The sequence below is a fragment of the Lutra lutra genome, chromosome 11 (genome assembly GCF_902655055.1).
Source record: "Lutra lutra chromosome 11, mLutLut1.2, whole genome shotgun sequence".
NCBI lineage: Eukaryota > Metazoa > Chordata > Mammalia > Carnivora > Mustelidae > Lutra > Lutra lutra.
In genome coordinates, this window is record NC_062288.1 from 82,558,659 (window position 1) to 82,577,637 (window position 18,979).

The following is an 18,979-nucleotide window of genomic DNA, read 5'->3' on the forward strand; positions in this document are numbered from 1 at the left end:
GGTATCACTTCAGTCAATGAAAATTTGTATGAAGAATATCTGTGGCTGTGCAGATAAATCAAGCAGCCAAGGAACATAAAAAATGTGAAAGGATTGTGGCAAGCTACAAGCAGATTAGTACATATTTATTCAGCAGACAAAGGGACAGAGCTTAGACTTGGCAGGCCTTTTCTATAGAAAACCTCATGGGCTCTTCTCTTCAGCTATTCCCTAAATGAAAAAGAAAAGCAGTGTTTCTGAGAATGGTGGCCAATCCTTAAAACCTCATTTTTTAAATATAAACTATCTCCCTTCTTTCCTTTATGATTAATTTTGTGGGGGGGGTGTGGCAGGTAAAAAATTGTATTTCACAGTTGTCTTTAAAGCCACAAAGACACTACTATGTTCTTCATCTAGAAAGATTAGTACAGATAACTATATTTTTCTAGAAAATGATTATATAGACCCTCTCAAAGAAAAATGCACACCATTATATGGTTTCAGATGAGTTGCTGGGAAAAACATACCTGGACTGGTTCCTAAAACACACCCTAAGAACACCTTGCATCTTTTGGTTCAAAGTATAGATTATTGTCATCAGTATGTGTTCCTGCATTCTTACATATTTGAAAATACACATATAGATGGGTTTGTAACTTCATATTCTGTTGGTTCATTAGCAGGTTGAGCAGGCTGTACCTTTCTCTGTGGTCTTTCTTCAAGACCTTCCAGGAACAGAGATACATCATCATCACCATTATCATCATCATAAATTGTAAACTCATGTCTTTACCAACAATTCCAATGGAGACGTTCTTTGTAGTTAGGTGCTATTCTGCAGGAAGTGTTTCTCATAAGGCATATAGACCATGTTTAATCAGTTCATTCAAATCGCACTCCATAAACCCAGACATATGTCACTCCAAGTAAGTACAAGATGATTGAGAGCAGGCTGCAATGGACATGGCTCTACAGTCAAAGTCGCTGGCAGATGGACAGGTTTGGAAAATGTGAGGGCCCATATCATCATAACCAGCAATAAGCAGTCCGACACCATATGGTCTCCAGCCATGTCATTGTGTTGGTATCTGGGTCTTACTTCCAATTAGAGATACAAGATGAGACCCAGGAAGATGTCTGTCAAATACAAACCCAGAATCCAAACACTTCTTGCACATAAAATTACATAACAGTCTGGCATCAGCAGTAAGTCCCACAGTTGAGATACCAATATGGTTGCTAACATGGAGAATTTTTTTCTGATGAGCTGCAAGCTCTGACTGTGCTCTCTTCAATGCAACCAACATTGCATGGGTTTTTTATTTCAGACCAACCATAGCCGAACCTTGCTTGACCAAAGCTTCCATTGCATACTCAATTTGATGAATCCTGCCCTGAGGGCTCCAAACTGTGACATTATTGTCATACTGGTTGTGAGACTTGGTTCTGGCTCGAGTCCGGCTGCAGCCTCCTGCAGAGGTGTGGATTCAGGAGGGTCCCGTGATGAACTTTTTTTTTTTTTTGAGATTTTATTTATTTGACAGATGGAGATCACAAGTAGGCAGAGAAGCAGGCAGAGAAAGAGGAGGAAGCAGGCTCCCTGCTGAGCAGAGAGCCCGATGCAGGGCTCCATCCCAGGACCCTGGGATCATGACCTGAGCCAAAGGCAGAGACTTTAACCCACTGAGCCACCCAGGCGCCCCCATGATGAACTTTTCATAAGAATAAACATATAGGGAAAATTATCCTATTCTGGTGTTGATAGTGTGGACTAATTTCTTGGGGAATTGCTATTGTAAGGAATTATATGCAATAATTCATCTGCCAATAAAAATTCACAACACAAACAAGAGTATCTATTATAGGGGTGCCTGGGTGGCTCAGTGAATTAAGCATCTGCCTTTGGCTCAGGTTATGATCTCAGGGTCCTGAGATCAAGGCCAGAATCAGGCTCCCTGCTCAGCGGGAGCCTGCTTCTCCCCCTCCCTCTGCTGGCCACTCCCCCTGCTTGTGTTCAAGCTCTCTCTGTCAAATAAACAATTAAAATCTTAAAGAATATCTGTTATAATGGCTATTAGTGAAAAATATCACTAATGTGTGAATTGTGAGGCTCATTGATTTTTCCACATCAACAATCAGATCATTCCTCATTTATTTAAAAATTCTGTCAGATAGAGTAGTTCTCTTTCTTAATGAGTCTATTTCCCTGCTGTCTCATTAGGAGAGCCCAGAATGTAGAAAATAAAGCTTCTTGTGTTTTTGTGCTTGTTTATTTTTGTATTTCCACATCTTCTAAAATTCCTTAACAGAAGCCTGAATAAAGGTGTCCTCAACATCCATCTTCCTCACTTTTCCATCCATACCCATTACAAACATCTGTACATACATATCCCACAAACACATGTCCCTTATGCCTACACACAGCTCAGATCTTTCCAGACCTTACTTCAATAAATATGCAGCTAATAAGAACTTAATCTAATCTGCCTAATTCAAATTGGAAAATATATTTAAAAATCCATGTAAGAAATCTATTTTAATAGAAATATAGAAATATCAAACCAGAGGGAAAAAAGAATAGAAATATGTTGAACAACTTATATAAATATATTTATCATTAAAATATTCAGCATTGGGGCACCTGGATGGCTCAGTGGGTTAAAGCCTCTGCCTTCGGCTCAGGTCATGATCCCAGAGTCCTGGGATCGAGCCCCACATTGGGCTCTCTGCTCAGCAGGGAGCTTGCTTCCTCTCTGCCTGCCTCTCTGCCTACTTGTGATCTCTGTCAAATAAATAAATAAATAAATCTTTAAAAAAAAATTCAGCATTAAAATATCCATTCTTCCCAATGTGATCTATAGATTCAAGGTAATCATAATACCAGTATGTTTTTCAACATAAATAGACAAATTAACTTTAAATACATGCAAAGGACCTAAAATAAAAGAGAAACAAAGCTGGACATCAAGTATACAGTCAATTTACAGTAATCTAAATAATGTAATACACAATAAAATAAAAAGGTGGAACAGGAATGTATCCACACAGATGGCTGGTTTACTTTTTTAAAAAGTGTCAGAGCAACTTGATGGAGAAATGAAACTTTTTTAACAAATGATGCTAGAAAACTTGATTATCCATTTGGGAAAACAAAAACAGGAAATAATTCACCTGCCCATTTCATATCATCTACCAAAAATTAGTGTGATGTGATCGTTGACTTAAATGTAAAAGCTAGGTATATAAATCTTCTAGGAGAGAATGCAAGAAAATAGAGTCATGAATCAGAAACAGATAAGGATTTTCTTTGAAATAACCCAAAAGAAACAATCGATAGGTTAAACTCTATAAATATTAAATACTTCCCTGTCATCAAAATACACTATTATAAAAATAATGAGGTAAGGTATGAACTGAGAGGGGAAAATATAACATATATATCTGCTGAAGAACTCTTATCATATACATAATGGAACTTTCCCAATTCAACAGTTAAATGACAAAAAAAACCAATAAGGAAATGATCAAAAGACTTGAACATGCATTTTCCAAACTAACATAAGGGAAGTAACAATAATCACATAAACATGAATCAAATCAGGAAAATGTAAATTAAAACAATAATGAGGTAGCACTACTCAAACACTAGAAGGGTGAGCGGATGATGGACATCAAAAGTTGGTAAGGATAAGACACAAATGTAACTGTCCTATATTGCTGGGGGGGCACTTTCTAACAAAAATAACCCTACAACATATTACTTTGAAAGCACTGTCCTACATGTTCATCCAAGAGAAACAGATGTCCACAAAAAGACTGATTATGGAAGTTCATAACAACTTTACCCGTAATATTATAATATTCTTAAACTTAACATTACACAAGTGTCCACCCACAGCAGAATGGATAGCTAATTGTGCTGTATTCATACAATGGAATATTAATTGTAAAAATTAGCAAATCACTGATCCACAAAACAAAATGGATGATTATCAAAGGCTTTATGATGTGTGAAATAGCTAGGAACAAAAGGAACGTAATGTATGTTTTCATTCAGAGGAATTTCTAGAATAGATAAAAATAATCTGTGCAGAAAGTTTTTAAAAATGGTCACCTCTGAGGAGATATTTGTCAAGAACAAGAAACAAGAGAATAATAAGAGGGGATGAAATATTCTATATCTGAATAGGAGTTACTCAGATCCAGTTATGAAAAATACGAAATTAAACACTGGAGATATGTATTTTAAAGTACTTACACTTTATATCAAAGAAAATCTGCATTTTCAGTTTTATTATGAATTCTAAAACACTTCCTGTATTTTTTGAGGTTAAGCAAATATAGTGGAAAATGGGAGCTAGATATATCACTACTCACAAAGAGAATTACACATAAAGAAAACCAGAAAGCCAGATTGTACCATGTGCTCCATGAAACATGGATTAGAACCAGTGGTATTTACAATAGGTTCACAAGAAAAAATGACTACATATATGTATGATATATTTTTTTTTTAATTCCCAGTTTTGTCTGCTAAATTTGCCCCCGGTGACCCAGCAGAAATAATGACCATCCATATCTGGGGCGCCTGGGTTATTCAGTTGGTTTAGCAGCTGTCTTCAGCTCAGGTCATGATCCCAGGTCCTGGAATTGAGCCCCACATTGGGCTCCTTGCTGAGTGGGAAGTCTGCTTCTCCCCTGCCCACTATTCCCCCTGCTTGTGCTTGTTCTCTCCCCCTTTCTCTAATAAATAATAAAATTAAAAAAAAATTAGAAATAATGAAATCTAGTACCAAGATCTTGGTTGCTAAATGTAGTTTTTATAAGGAATAAGCTCCTTGAACATATGGCCAATTCCAGGGTTGGGACCAGGAACACAAGGTAGGCCTGGAATATCTTGTCCTATCAGAAAATAAAGAAGTGTTCTGAGAATGACTGGTACACAAAAATGAACATAAGGATTAGCTTAGTGGCACTTCCACTGACCAAAAGTAGGACATTTTGGACATTAAAGTAAATAATGATGGAAATAAATTATAACTCACTGCATAAAATAGCAATCTCTAGGCTCATGCCATCATGAATAAATGAGTGAATAAATAAATGGAAGAGAGGGGAAACTCTTTCAGCAAGATGCTAATTAAAATATATAACTGGAATGATGAAGTTTTAACATTGATTAAAGGAAGCTAGAGGGGCACCTGGGTGGCTCAGTGGGTTAAGCCTCTGTCTTCAGCTCAGGTCATGATCTCAGGGTCCTGGGATCGAATCCCGCATTGGGATCTCTGCTCAGCAGGGAGCCTGCTTCCTCCTCTCTTTCTGCTTGCCTCTCTACCTACTTGTGATCTCTCTCTCTGTCAAATGAATAAATAAAATCTTAAAAAAAAAAAAAGGAAGCTAGAAACTCTTGGGTGAAAAATTAATGAAGACAAGCTATTTAACATGGTCTCAACATCTCTCTAAAAATTATTATTAATTCCAAATGGGGAAAATAGACTTGATTATAAAGAAAACCAGTGGCTCCATCATAACCAAAGTTAACGTACCTCTTCAGACAAACCTATGTCATTTTCTTCCTAACATGATGCACTGAGAATGACATAACACTAGTTATGTGCTTTCTATGCCAAAAGTGCATAGCTTGCATCTAAAGTGTAATGATAGAGACAGAGAAGAGAGACCATAAATAATAAAGCAACTGGGGCAGCATGTTAGCAACTGGCTACTTTAGGTAAAGATTACACAGCTTTATTTACAATGGTGTTACATCCCCCCAAACCCATCATAAGCTGAAAATATAGAAAATCAAAAATATATGTAATATACCTAACCTACTGAACCTCATTGCTTAGTGTGGCCTCCCTTAAGAGTGCTCAGACAGGGGCACTTGGGTGGCTCAGTTGGTTAAATGTCCTTCCTGATATCGGATCAGATCATGATCTCAGGGTCCTGGGATTGAGCCCCAGGCCAGACTCCATAGAGTCAGCTTCAGATTCTCTCCCTCTTCCTCTGCCCCTCCCCCTGCTCACATTCTCTCTCTCTCTCAAATAAATAAAATCTTTTTTTAAAAAAGTGCTCAGAACCCCGATATGAGCCTACAGTTGAGCAAAATCATCTAAGACAAAGCCAATTTCATAATAAAATAGTGAACATTTCATGTTATTTATAATTTTCATGTAATTTATAGTATCTGAAAAAGAGAATGGTTGTGCCAGTACAAAATAGTTGAAGGATTATTGGTTGTTTACCATTGTGATTGTGTGGATGACTGGGAGCTGTGTCCACTCCCATATTGCCATGGTCCTTCGAATTGCTAGCCCAGGAAAAGATCAAAATTCAGAATTTGAAGAACACTTCCACTGAACGCACATTGCTTTCGCACCATCATAAAGTCACAACATCATTAAGTTGACCATCTAAGAAGTTATAAAATACTTATTAGCCTTTGTTTTTATGGAACTTAGGTTCTGTAAGACCCAAAATTATTTATGTCTATATGTATATTTGTATATGTGTGTATATATACATATATATGTGTGTATATGTGTGTGTATATGTGTTTGTGTATATATATGTGTGTATATGCATGTGTGTGTATATATGTAGTATACATGTGTATATATATCCAATATGTGTGTGTGTATATATGTGTGTGTATATATATGTGTATACATATGTGTATGTGTATATATCCAATATATGTGTATGTATATATGTATGTGTATATATGTGTGTGTATATGTGTGTGTGTATATGCATATATATGTATGTATATATATGTGTGTGTGTGTATAGATCTAAAGCCACTGAACTACACAATTTCAGATGAGGATAATTTCTATATCTATGAGAGGGAGAAAAATGAGATATAAAAGAATACATATTCTTAAAAGAATAATATTGTTCTAACAGGGTTGATATCTATTATCTTGGGGATAATCTGGTCTTTATATCTTAATGCTAAATATGTTATACATAGTTTCTGCCTGATAAAACTTAATTAAATGACCAAAGGTAGTATACCTTAATATTCTAGGAAATCATTAACAGCACTTTGAATGCACCAGGAAATTATGTCAGGGTACCATTCTTAAAGTTTAAAAAGTCTGCATCCAGAATGGGAAAGCACTCTTTCCCACCTAATTTCATTTTTGTATATTGGCCTAGAAAAAGCACCTTAAATTTTACAGAGATCACACATTTCGCAATGAAAAATTATGCAGAAACTTTGAGAAAAGGGACTATTTGTTCTCAGGCCATCTCAAAGTGATGCAGGATCCTACTTAAATCATACCTCATTGTTTATTATCATGTGTTTCTTCTAACTGGATAGTTAAAATGATCATAGGAGAGGCTGGTAGCCTAAGATAGATTACCATCAGTTTAACTTGCCATCAACCGGTTAGAATATAATGAAGGGAAATGGGAGCAGAGGCTTATAAAATATTGCATATAAATAGGTGTTTAGGTATAGTTATGGAACAGAAGTAAAAACATATAAATATAGATGAAATCTTTTTTTTTTTTTTTAAGGTTTGTTTTAGAGAGCGTGTATGTGCAAGGGAAGTACAGAGAGACAGAGAAAGAACCTCAAGCAAACTCCCCAGTGAGCATGGTGCTCCATATGGGGCAGGATGCCATAATCCTAAAATCACAACCTGAGCCAAAACCAAGATTTGGGCCCTTAACTGGCTGAGCCACCCAGGTGCCCCGAAATCAGTTTTTATGTGCACATATATTAGATCAGTTTTATCTTTCAAATGTCCTATAGACTAAAAATATCAATCACTACACTGAAGAAGTGAAAAAGACAATGTTCAGAAAAGCAAATTAAATCCTGTCATACGTAAGTGACATTCCTACCATCCCACTAACGAAACACTATTGCCAATATCTTCCCACCCACTTTATTTTCTTGCTAGGAAAAAAACTCAAAACTGAAAATTGTATGGGGTGAAGGATGGTGTTCTTAATGGATACTGAACTTTTTTTTAAGACTTTTATTTATTTATTTGACAGAGAGAGAAAGAGAGTACAAGCAGGAGAGTAGTAGAGGGAGAGGCAGAAGCAGGCTCCCCGCTGAGCAAAAGAGCCTGATGCAGGACTTGATCCCACGATCCGGGGATCATGACCTGAGCCGAAGGCAGATGCTTAACCATCTGAGCCACCCAGCAGCCCCTGAACTTTATTTTAATAAGTTAAATGATACAGAGCTTAAATTGAGGCCTGCATTAAGTGATGAATAAATGATCAGTTCAAAGATGGAAAGGTAGTATATTATATTTACAAAAACCAGTAACTACGGTGCTTTATTTTCTACCTATTCAACATCATGAACTAGAAAGCTATGCCAATTTAACATTTTTTATTGATTTTAAATGCCATTATCTTAAACTTTATTTCATGTTTTGGATATTGGAGGGGCAGATCTACTTACCTATCTACACACACACACACACACACAAAGTTGCATAAAATACAGGAAAAAATTAAAAGGGAAAAATCATTTATGGTTTGGTTTTAGGTCTTTTATATCTCTATGCAGGAAGAGAAGCTGAACAATGCTATCTGAAGCGAATATCCTATAATAAAGCAATCGGATAAAAAAGGAAAGTATAAATAAATTATACCTAAATCATAGTTATTCTGATATGCACATTTTGTAATTCTTTAAGTGTATGCTGATGGAATTATTTCAAAGGGTCACAGACTTTCATCTAAAGGATTTAGAAATTTTATTCTATATACAACAGCAAGTATAGATTCAGAATATAATTTGGGAACAAATCATTGTTCTATAAAAATAATGAGGTCTATTGCATTATTAACTTCAAACACTTCATTTTTACCTAAAAAAAAAAAAAATCCTTCTGTACTGAAGAACAGCAGAAGGTGAAACCTTTAATCCAGTTAGAATACAAAAGAATAAATTGCAATATGTTATCAGCATTTCTCAGCTTCTCCTTGATGCTGTTTTTATAGCCCATTGTTCAAATTTTTTAAAATTTTTTTAATTAAAAAATTTTTAATTGCAAATGATTTTACATGGTTTGAAATATAAACTAAGTTTAATTTGGTCTTGGAAAAGTAAAATCCTTGTTTCTTATATATTAAATGTATTGCCATTATAGTGAATGGGATTTTTGATACAGGTATTGTCAATTAGGGAAAATCTTTTGTTAGGCTAGGGAAGAGAAATGAGGTGGGAACCCTATTCTGGCAAAGATAGCTCCAGAGTTCTCTTGGACACAAATAGTTTGCCCAGGTGACCACGTCTTAATACTTAGATTAGATTTGCCATGCCTGCTAGTTCCATCTTTTTTTCCTTCGAGGAGTTATGACAGACAGTGTATGGCCTGTGGGGGATTGTTCGTATCCTCCCGTTGGTGATATCTGTCAATGTATCTTGTTCCTGTTCCCTGGCTTGACAGGAATCTGCATCAGGGTTGAGAATGGTTGGGAACCTAGCCCATTTATGCCTGTCAGCCTCATTGACAGGTAGGCACTGGAGCTGCCCCCTCTGTGTCATTTAAGCTCAGTTTCTAGGCACACGAGAACAGGGGGTTTTCTTTTCCAAAGAACAAAGGGAAACCCATGACACAGAACTGTGACACTTCAAATACTGCCACTCCATTCTGGTTTGTTGCTTGAACAGACTGTCCCTCCAACCACTCCCAGCTTTGATCAGCACTTAAACAGTATTAACTATAAATTAATCCTCTTGATTCGAGAATACTGAGCATTTCACTATACACTGTGTAGATACATACCCAATGGCTAAAGGAGTCCTCCCCCAAACTTATTCCAATATTAAACCCCTATCTTAGCTCAGGCTGCTGGAATTGGGTGTCTTAAACAACAGACAAAACTTCTCAGCATTCTGGAGGCTGGGAAGTCCGAGATAAGGTTGCCAGCTGATTTAGTTCCTAGCAAAAGCCCTTTTCCTGGTTTGCTGCGGACCACCTTCTCACTATGTCCTTACATGGCAAAGACAGAGAGAGAGCTCTATTTTTTCTCTTTATGAGGACACCAACCCCACCCTCATGGCCTCACGTAAATCTAATCAACTTCCAAGGCCCTCACCTCCTAATATCATCACTTTCTGAATTAGGGTTTTGACATATAAATTTGAGGGAGACATAAATATTCTGTCCATAACACCCACACCTTATTTTAAACTAGTCATTGAAACTGACATTAGTATTTAACATATCTAATTTATTTTGTGTAAGGATATTAATTATTGGATCATGGCAATTCAATTCAGTTTTTGTAAAATGAGCTATTTGCTCATTAGTTGTGTTCAGTAGCATAACCAGCACTCTTTAAAACACTCAGTTATAAATGTGGCAGAACTGATTATTCTCCAGTTTCTATTACCTTTGCAATGTGTATATTACAATATAGCTTTTGTTATAAAAAAAAAAATCTGCATGTTGTTTACATGTCAATTTCCCAGTTATACTTGGAGCTACTTAGAAGACAAAAAAAACTTATTCATCTTTGACCACCTCATTTAGGACGATTCATGGAACATGGTAGGCACCCAGTTAATGTGTACAGGGTATTGAATGAATGTAAACTTTATCAAATATATAATGTGTGAAAAAGTAGAACATGGAATTTAGCATAGGTTTATCATAATTATATAAACTATAATTACGGTTTTGTAAAATTTCTGTTCATATTTGGATGAAGACTGAAAGAACAGTAGGGAAAATGAGGACAGCGTGAGTTGTTGGAGATGGCAAGAATGATTTTTCTTATGTTTTTAACTTGTTTATATGATTAATAAATCATTTTGGCAACAGGCAATATGTAAGAGAAATGCTAGCTACGAATATTATATGAGATATAATGAGCTTCATCTCTATATTATTTAACTGTTTCTATTTCCTCAAGATCAGCTGGGTGTGATTTTTTTCCTCTTGATCACCTAGCCAATAAAATTGTAACTATCTAATGGATAGGAGAATACTCTATTTATAATGAACATTTATACTGACAGGCAATGGATTTTTAAAATATCACGCTTTCCTAAGTGTGTACATAATTGTTAAATTTGGAAGTTCTACCATATTTATCTATAAAGATATATACATTGTATAGTTTGTAATGTAGCTTAAAGATAATTATCCTTAGATCTATGTGTTGCATGATTTTGTGTTAATGTAACATATGAAAGTATTTATTTTTAAAAACGATATGCAAAGAATTACTTTTTTTGGGTTTTATTTACTTATTTGAGAGAGAGCAGAGCAAGAGAGTGTGATGTGGGGCAGAGGGAGAGGGAGAAGCAGACTCCTCACAGAGCAGGGAGCCCAATGCGGGGCTCGATCCCAGGATCCTGAGATCATGACCTGAGCCTGAGGCAGATGCTTAACTGAGCCACCCATGTGCCACAATTTTTAGAGTTATTCTACATAATCATAACATGTAATAATGCATTGTACTATAATATGATAGGGATAAGAATTCAATAAATCAAGTAACTACAAAAATGCTACCATGATTGAGAGGTTTTACTTATCCTGACTGTGACAAGTACTGCATTTTGAGAGCTGCACGAGGGAAGGAGCAGGGTGGAGCACAGCAAAGGACAGATACGAAGTTATAATTTGGTGATGACATGTGTACACATGGGTCTTAAAATTAAATCATATCATGTGGCAAGTATGTGTTTTTCCTTCAAGAGTTCTATTTTTTAACTTAATTTGTATTATATTTATGGAGAATAAAACTTAATTTGCATGTAAAGAACCATGATTAATAACATCCACTAATATTTTATTAAACATTAAGATCTAACGTAATAACATACGTCATTCTAATCCCTTAGCTCTTCCATAGGTAAGTACAGTGCTATGTGTATTTTTGAGGTAAGAATTATGTTATTTGGAGAAAATTCTAGTCACATAACTCTGAGTAACAGTAGAATCGTATTAAATAGATCTTTTCATCCAAATATTTATATTTATGGTTACCTTTCTTCCTTACATATGTTTTTTTATTTACTTTTGCAGGATGTTTTTAGTATTAACATTTTAAAAATAGATGTTTTATATGTTATATTATTATATAATAGTAATATATAATAAATTATGTAATATATAAGAAATGCATAGCACTCATATTATAGTTTATTCATGTCCATTTATAAATTTTTAGCTCTTTAATGAACTCGATTTCTTAAATAATCAATTGTGGCAAAAAAGAATTATTGTCTTTTTTACTCTTTTCCAACTCCTAATTCCAAAGTCCTAATTGACCTTTTCTCAAGTCACAGTTATTTCAATGATCAGAAGAGCAATTATAATTTAAGGATGATTTTGATCAATTTCCTGATAAGTTAATAGGAGATTACAATAAATGTACATTCATGTTGATAAATTCTCCCAGCCTTCCTCCTTAGCTCCCACCTCACAGAGATCTTGACGGCATCAACATTGGCATGCAGGATTTACTTGGAGTGGTTTCATGGCGCTGTCCCAATATTGCCTATCATGCTGCACAGGGATTACCATGCACCTGAGAGTAATAACAAAGGCTTAAAGCAATCGAATGCTTGGCCCAGATAGCAGTGAATAAATCGTGATTACTCACTGGAATTCAGAAACAAAATATTATGGAAATTTTAACTTCTATATGTAAAAACTATTTACAAGACAACATAGTACATAACACATAGAAATCTGCTAAAATAAAAAGTATCTTTTTTTAAAGATTTTATTTATTTGACAGAGAGAGAGAGAGATCACAAGTAGGCAGAGAGGCAGGCAGAGAGAGAGGGGGAAGCAGGCTCCCCGCTGAGCAGATAGCCAGATGTAGGGCTCTATCCCAGGACCCTGAGATCATGACCTGAGCCACCTAAGGCAGAGGCTTAACCCACTGAACCACACAAGCGCCCCAAAAAGAAATGTTATCTTTTTTTAATTTTTTTTAAAGATTTTATTTATTTATTTGACAGAGAGAGATCACAAGTAGACAGAGAGGCAGGCAGAGAGAGAGAGAGAGGGAAACAGACTCCCTGCCGAGCAGAGAGCCCGATGCGGGACTCGATCCCAGGACCCTGAGATCATGACCTGAGCCGAAGGCAGTGGCTTAACCCACTGAGCCACCCAGGTGCCCCAAGAAATGTTATCTTAATTACCTTTTCCTTTTATGATCTTAGCATTGTTTGAATTTCATGTTAATTTCTTGAAATACATATTTATCAGTAAATCAACGACTAAGTAGATATTCACTTTAGTTCATTCAATTATATTTTTGAGTACCAACCATTGCTCCAGCTGTTGAAATTACTTAGCAATTAAAAAAACAAAACAAAACAAAACAGACAATCCCTGTCCTCATGGACCTTACAAGAAACCATAAGTAAGGGGTGCCTGGGTGACTCAGTTGTTAAGCGTCTGCCTTTGGCTCAGATCATGATCCCAGGGTCCTGGGACTGAGCCCCACATTGGGCTCTCCCTGCTCCAGGGTCTTGGCATTGAGACCCACATCAGGCTCCCTGCTCAATGAGAAGACTGCTTCTCCCCCTCCCTCTCTCCCTGCTTATATTCCCTCTCTGGCTTGGTCTCTCTCTGTCAAATACATAAATAAAATCTTAAAAAAAAAAAAAAAGGAAAGAAAAGAAACCATAGCAAATAGAAATAAGAAGAATCCTATTTGTCAGGGTTTGATTTGTTCTCTGAAGACAATGAAACAGTAAAAGGACATTAACAGTGACAATTTATGTAGGTGTGCTTTTTACAAAAAATAATCAGAAAAGATCTCTTTGATACAGTGATAAAAGCAGAAGCCTAAAAAACATGACTTTAACCAAGCAGGTATCTAGGAGCAGAAAGACAGCTCTAAATCCAGTGTTACTTGAGCAATATGAGTGAAAATTGGAAGTGTAGTCAAGGGACAGTGACTTCTGATTTTGTAGGTCAGGAGAAAATCATTGAATTTTACTCTACATAAGATAAGAAATCATGTGAGTTTTTTTTTTTTAAAGATTTTATTTATTTATTTGACAGAGAGATCACAAGCAGGCAGAGAGGCAGGCAGAGAGAGAGGAGGAAGCAGGCTCCCTGCTGAGCAGAGAGGACTCCCAGGACTCTGAGATCATGACCTGAGCCGAAGGCAGCGGCTTAACCCACTGAGCCACCCAGGCGCCCCTCATGTGAGGTTTTGATTTCAAATATTGACTTTCATTTTTAAAAGATCATTCTGACATCGGTGTAGAGAAATTACAAGAAGGGATAAAGTTGCAGCCTGGAGACTAGTTAAAGCAGATAGGAGAGTGGCCTAGACCAGATTGGCAATAGTGTTTGACATGCCTATTAGCCCAGTGGAGAGACTGAATAGGAAACTAGCTTTGTTTTTGAAAATTCTGGAGTTGGTAACAGAGGCCCATGCTGGAGATACACATGTGCAAGGTTTTAGAGAAGAGACAGTGTCTTACTTTGGAATGGGACGGAAGCAGATTTGCAGCAATTCAGTTATGACAGACCTCTGCAAGTAGAGGTAGCGGGAAGAAAACAGGCAGAGTGAGACAGAGAAGGAAAACACTTGAAGATAAATGTTCATTATTGAGATGGATGTTGCAAGTATTGGGAGTTGATTCCACAGAACCTCTGGAGAAGTGTACAGATATTTTCTAGAAGTTCCCACCTGAATGATAGAAGGCTGGGGAATTGATCTCTTAGCTCCTATTCTCCATCATTATTTGGGAGTTGCTCCTAGAAGTTTTAGGTCACCCTGGACATCCCAGCTACTCTTTCTCTAGGATCAAATATATTCCTGAAGATCTGGGGAAGCAAATAAAGCACAAGTGAGGAGCCACACCGTCACTGTAAAGATTCTGAGCTCGCATGGAACTACCCAGAATAAGCACATCTGAAATCAGAGATGGCCTGAAGGAACAGGACACAGGACACCTGACACATCCACTACAAATGTTATATAAATCTAGGTTGTAAGAGGAGATCAGATTCTAAGGGCTAAACAGAATTAGAGAAGCATGTGGATATTTGGAGTTTGGGAAAGTAAGAAAGAACCAGTAAAAAGGACTGAAAAGGAACCATCAATAAATGAGAGAGAATCAAGAGTGGGTGGTATTTTGAAAGCCAAGGAAAGAAAAATTAAGAAAGGGATAAAGAGTCAAATGCAGCTGATAAATTAAGGTTTGAGCTTTTATTATTAGATTTGTCATTACTGATACAGAAATGTGGTCCACAGCCTTGACTGGAATAAGACTAGAAGAATAGATGTGAAAAAGAAAGGAAATTAAAAAAAGAAAGAAAGAAAAGAAAAAAACTCTTTCTCGGGGTTTGAGTAAAAGGGTGAAGAGGTGGCTGAAGCTTAAAGAAAATGTGGCGTCAATATTTTGTTAAGACCTTTTAAAGTCCTTTGTAATGGAGCTAATGATTGAGCTTCATTTTATGGCTGAGAACTAAAACTTCTGACTAGAGAAGACAACCCTGGTTGAAATGTGTTGCTGGCACAGGCCTTATCCTGTAAAATAGATATACTTCAGGGATGCCTGGGTGGCTCAGTCGGTTAAGTGTCGGCCTTCCTCTCAAGTCATGATCCCTGGGTCCTGGGATCAACTCCTGCAAAGGGCTCCTTGCTCAGCGGGGAGCCTGCTTCTCCCTCTGCCTGCTGCTCCCCCTGCTTGTGCGTGCTCTCTCTCTCTCTCTCTCTCTGACAAATAAACACAATCTTTAAAAAGAAATAAAATATACTTGATATATATATACAGGGCGGTATTCCTTCTGTTCGTCACTGTGTGTTGTTTCTCTTTCTCATTCCTTTTACTTTTTTTTCTTTATTATCTTAATCACCACACAGTACTTCATTAGTCTTTGATGTAGTGTTCCAATCCTTTTCCTTTTCTATTTTTTTTTCTTTCCCCACTTATTCTAACTTACCCACTAGTCTCAAACCAAAAGAGCAATTGTGTGAGTAAAAGACATTTTGTAGCGTATTTTTCCTTCATATTTTAAGGTAAGCATATATGTCAACAATCTGGAATGTGGGGGGCACAATCACAATGTCATTTAAGCAAAAACCAAACCAAATGCAGCAAAACATCCAGTCAGTAGCCTGTGGTAAAGAATGTAGAGTAAGATCAATGCAAGAAATTCTCTCAGCAGTCCAGGTAGGAACATTTATGAGGTGAAGTGCCTTTACTATTCCAAATATGTGGTCAAATGATACAACAGTTTATGGAAAGCAATTAAATGGCATACTTTGCAAAAACTTATAAACATTTTATTTTTTTTTTTTAATTTTTATTTATTTGTCAGAGAGAGAGGGAGAGAGAGCGAGCACAGGCAGACAGAATGGCAGGCAGAGGCAGAGGGAGAAGCAGGCTCCCCGCCAAGCAAGGAGCCCGATGTGGGACTCGATCCCAAGACGCCGGGATCATGACCTGAGCCGAAGGCAGCTGCTTAACCAACTGAGCCACCCAGGCGTCCCCAAAACTTATAAACATTTTAAATTTTGTGAGTGGGACAGTTACATTTCTATGAATATTAATTATATATTTCTGTCAATGACACCAAGAAGCTGCTTGGTATTATTTCAGTTTAAAAGGTAAAGTGCCCAGATCAGTAAAATGCTATTAATGAACTAAGACCATATCACAGGTTTACAAAATTACTTTGTTTAATAATATTTAAATTCTATTGGTAGGAATTATCATGTAGTGGTTATTAACACAGGCGCTGGGTGTTCTAGTCTTTATTAGAAATGATTTTCTCCCTCAGGAAAATAAATACTATTATCACATGAAATATAAAAGAATGTAGTTTCAATAATAAACATAGTCTTATCTGTTTTTATCATTGCAACTCAGACTGCATTTAAAGGATGTCGACATAAATGCATATTATTTGTTAACTCAGTCTTTATGCTATTTACAAAATAGGATAACATATTACCTGAAGATTAAAACTTATATATCATTAAACCACTAAAATATACAAAGATGTTTCACCGCTTTCTGTACAAGTTAAAGAAACAATTCCCTGTTTGCTAGAGTTTATGTTAAGCAATGGCTACATCTATATTCAAATTTTTAGTAAATTAAATATTTACTAATTATGGAAATGATGCTATGAAAGTAGACTTTGGATGAAATTTAAAACTATATGAATTTAAAACTGGAGTTATAAATTATTTACACTTAAGATTTAAATACGAGAAGAAACTTTAAGAGCTTTAACAAAATTTTACTTTCCACTTGAACTTTGTAAACTACATTTTTCCTTTTTAAATTAATTTCAGTTTACTTTGTTATTTAGCCTAAATTCAAGCTGAAAGAAAAGTATATCCAGGGCAGGTGGGTGGCTCAGTCTGTTAAGCATCTGCCTTTGGCTCAGGTCAGGATCCCAGGGTCCTGGGATGGAGCCCTTCATCGGGCTCCCTGCTCAGTGGGGAGTCTGCTTCTCACTCTCCTTCCTTCTCATGCTCTCTCCTTCTCCCTATCTCTCTCAAATAGATAAAATGTTTTAAAAATAAATTTTTTTAAAAAAGAAAAGCATATTCAATAAAGTTGAGGGTCGCACTTACCCTTGGAGTTTACTTTTTTTTTTAAGATTTTATTTATTTATTTGATAAAGATCCTAAGTAGGCAGAGAGGCAGGCAGAGAGAGAGGAGGAAGCAGGCTCCCTGCTGAGCAGAGAGCCAGATGCCTGGGATCATGACCTGAGTCAAAGGCAGAGGCTTTAACCCACTGAGCCACCCAGGAGCTCCCCGCCTCCCCTGGAGTTTACTTTCAATGTAACCTCCCAGGCACAGAAGATGTTGGGATGCCATTCTTTCTTCCTTAAATTCTTAATGTAGTTAACCTATAATTATAATTAACCTAGATTATATCTCTAATTATCTAGAACTATGTTGTTGAATAGGCCATCACTACTCACTTGTGGTCATGAGTACTTGAAAGATGGACAGTCAGAATTGAGATGCACTGCTAAGTATAAAATACACACTGGATTTCTAACATCTTGCAAGAAAAAAAGAATATAAATTATCTTGCTAAAAATTTGATACTCATTTCATGTTGAAATATTTTGGTATATCGGTTAAAATACATATTATTAAATTTGAATTTACCTGTCTCATTTCACTTTTTAATATGGCTATTAGAAAATGTGAATCTGAAAAATATATGTACTCTAGCAAGCTGACATCTAAGATATAGCCCCCAGGAGCCCAACCTCTGGTATACATACACCTTCCAGTTATCCAAGTAAGCAACAATCTAGACGTTGCTCTGAAGGGATCTTACAGGTGTAGTTAATTAAGACCCCATATCTGCTTGACCTACTACATGAACCTTTAATTTCCTTTGCCTGCTCACAGAAGAGGACATCAGAGATGTTCTTTGGCTGGCCAGGGAAAAAAAGCAAACATCTTTGCCGTGAAATGCCCATGGGAGTGTCTTACCTCAAGTTGCCATAACAAAACACCATAGATGAGGTGGCTTAAAGAAAGGTTTTTCACTGTTTTGGAAGCTGGAAATCTGAGATCAAAGCTCACAGTCAGGTTCTGGTGAGAAGCCTCCTCCTGGCTTGCGCCAAACCTCCTTGCCAGTTCACTTCTTTCCATAAAGCCACCAATCCTATCAGTTTAGGATCTGACCCTTATGGCCTCATTCAACCTTAATTACTTCCTAAAAGCCTTATCTTTAAGACAACCACGCTGGAGGTTAGAGCTTTAACACAATTTAACACAATTCAGTCTATGGCAGGGAGTCACATGGCAAGGAACAGCCTATAGTAGCTGAGAGCTGTCCCCGCTTATACCTAGCCAGACAATAACCCCCATCCTACAACCTCAAGGAAATAAACCGGTGAGTTTGGAAGAGGATCCTGATCCCACATGGAAACCACAACCACAGCTGACTCCTTGATTTTAACCCAGTCAGACCCTGAGCAGAGTATCTAGTCTACCCATGTCCAGATCTCTTACCCACAGGATTACAAAATAAATCAGTTTCAAGTG

The 18,979-nt window shown here is 36.7% G+C and overlaps 1 pseudogene; it reads right to left on the reverse strand.

The window, feature by feature from the left end:
- Positions 1-865: 865 nt before the first annotated feature.
- LOC125080523 (uncharacterized) overlaps positions 866-18,979 on the reverse strand; it is a 90,691-nt pseudogene continuing 72,577 nt past the window's right edge.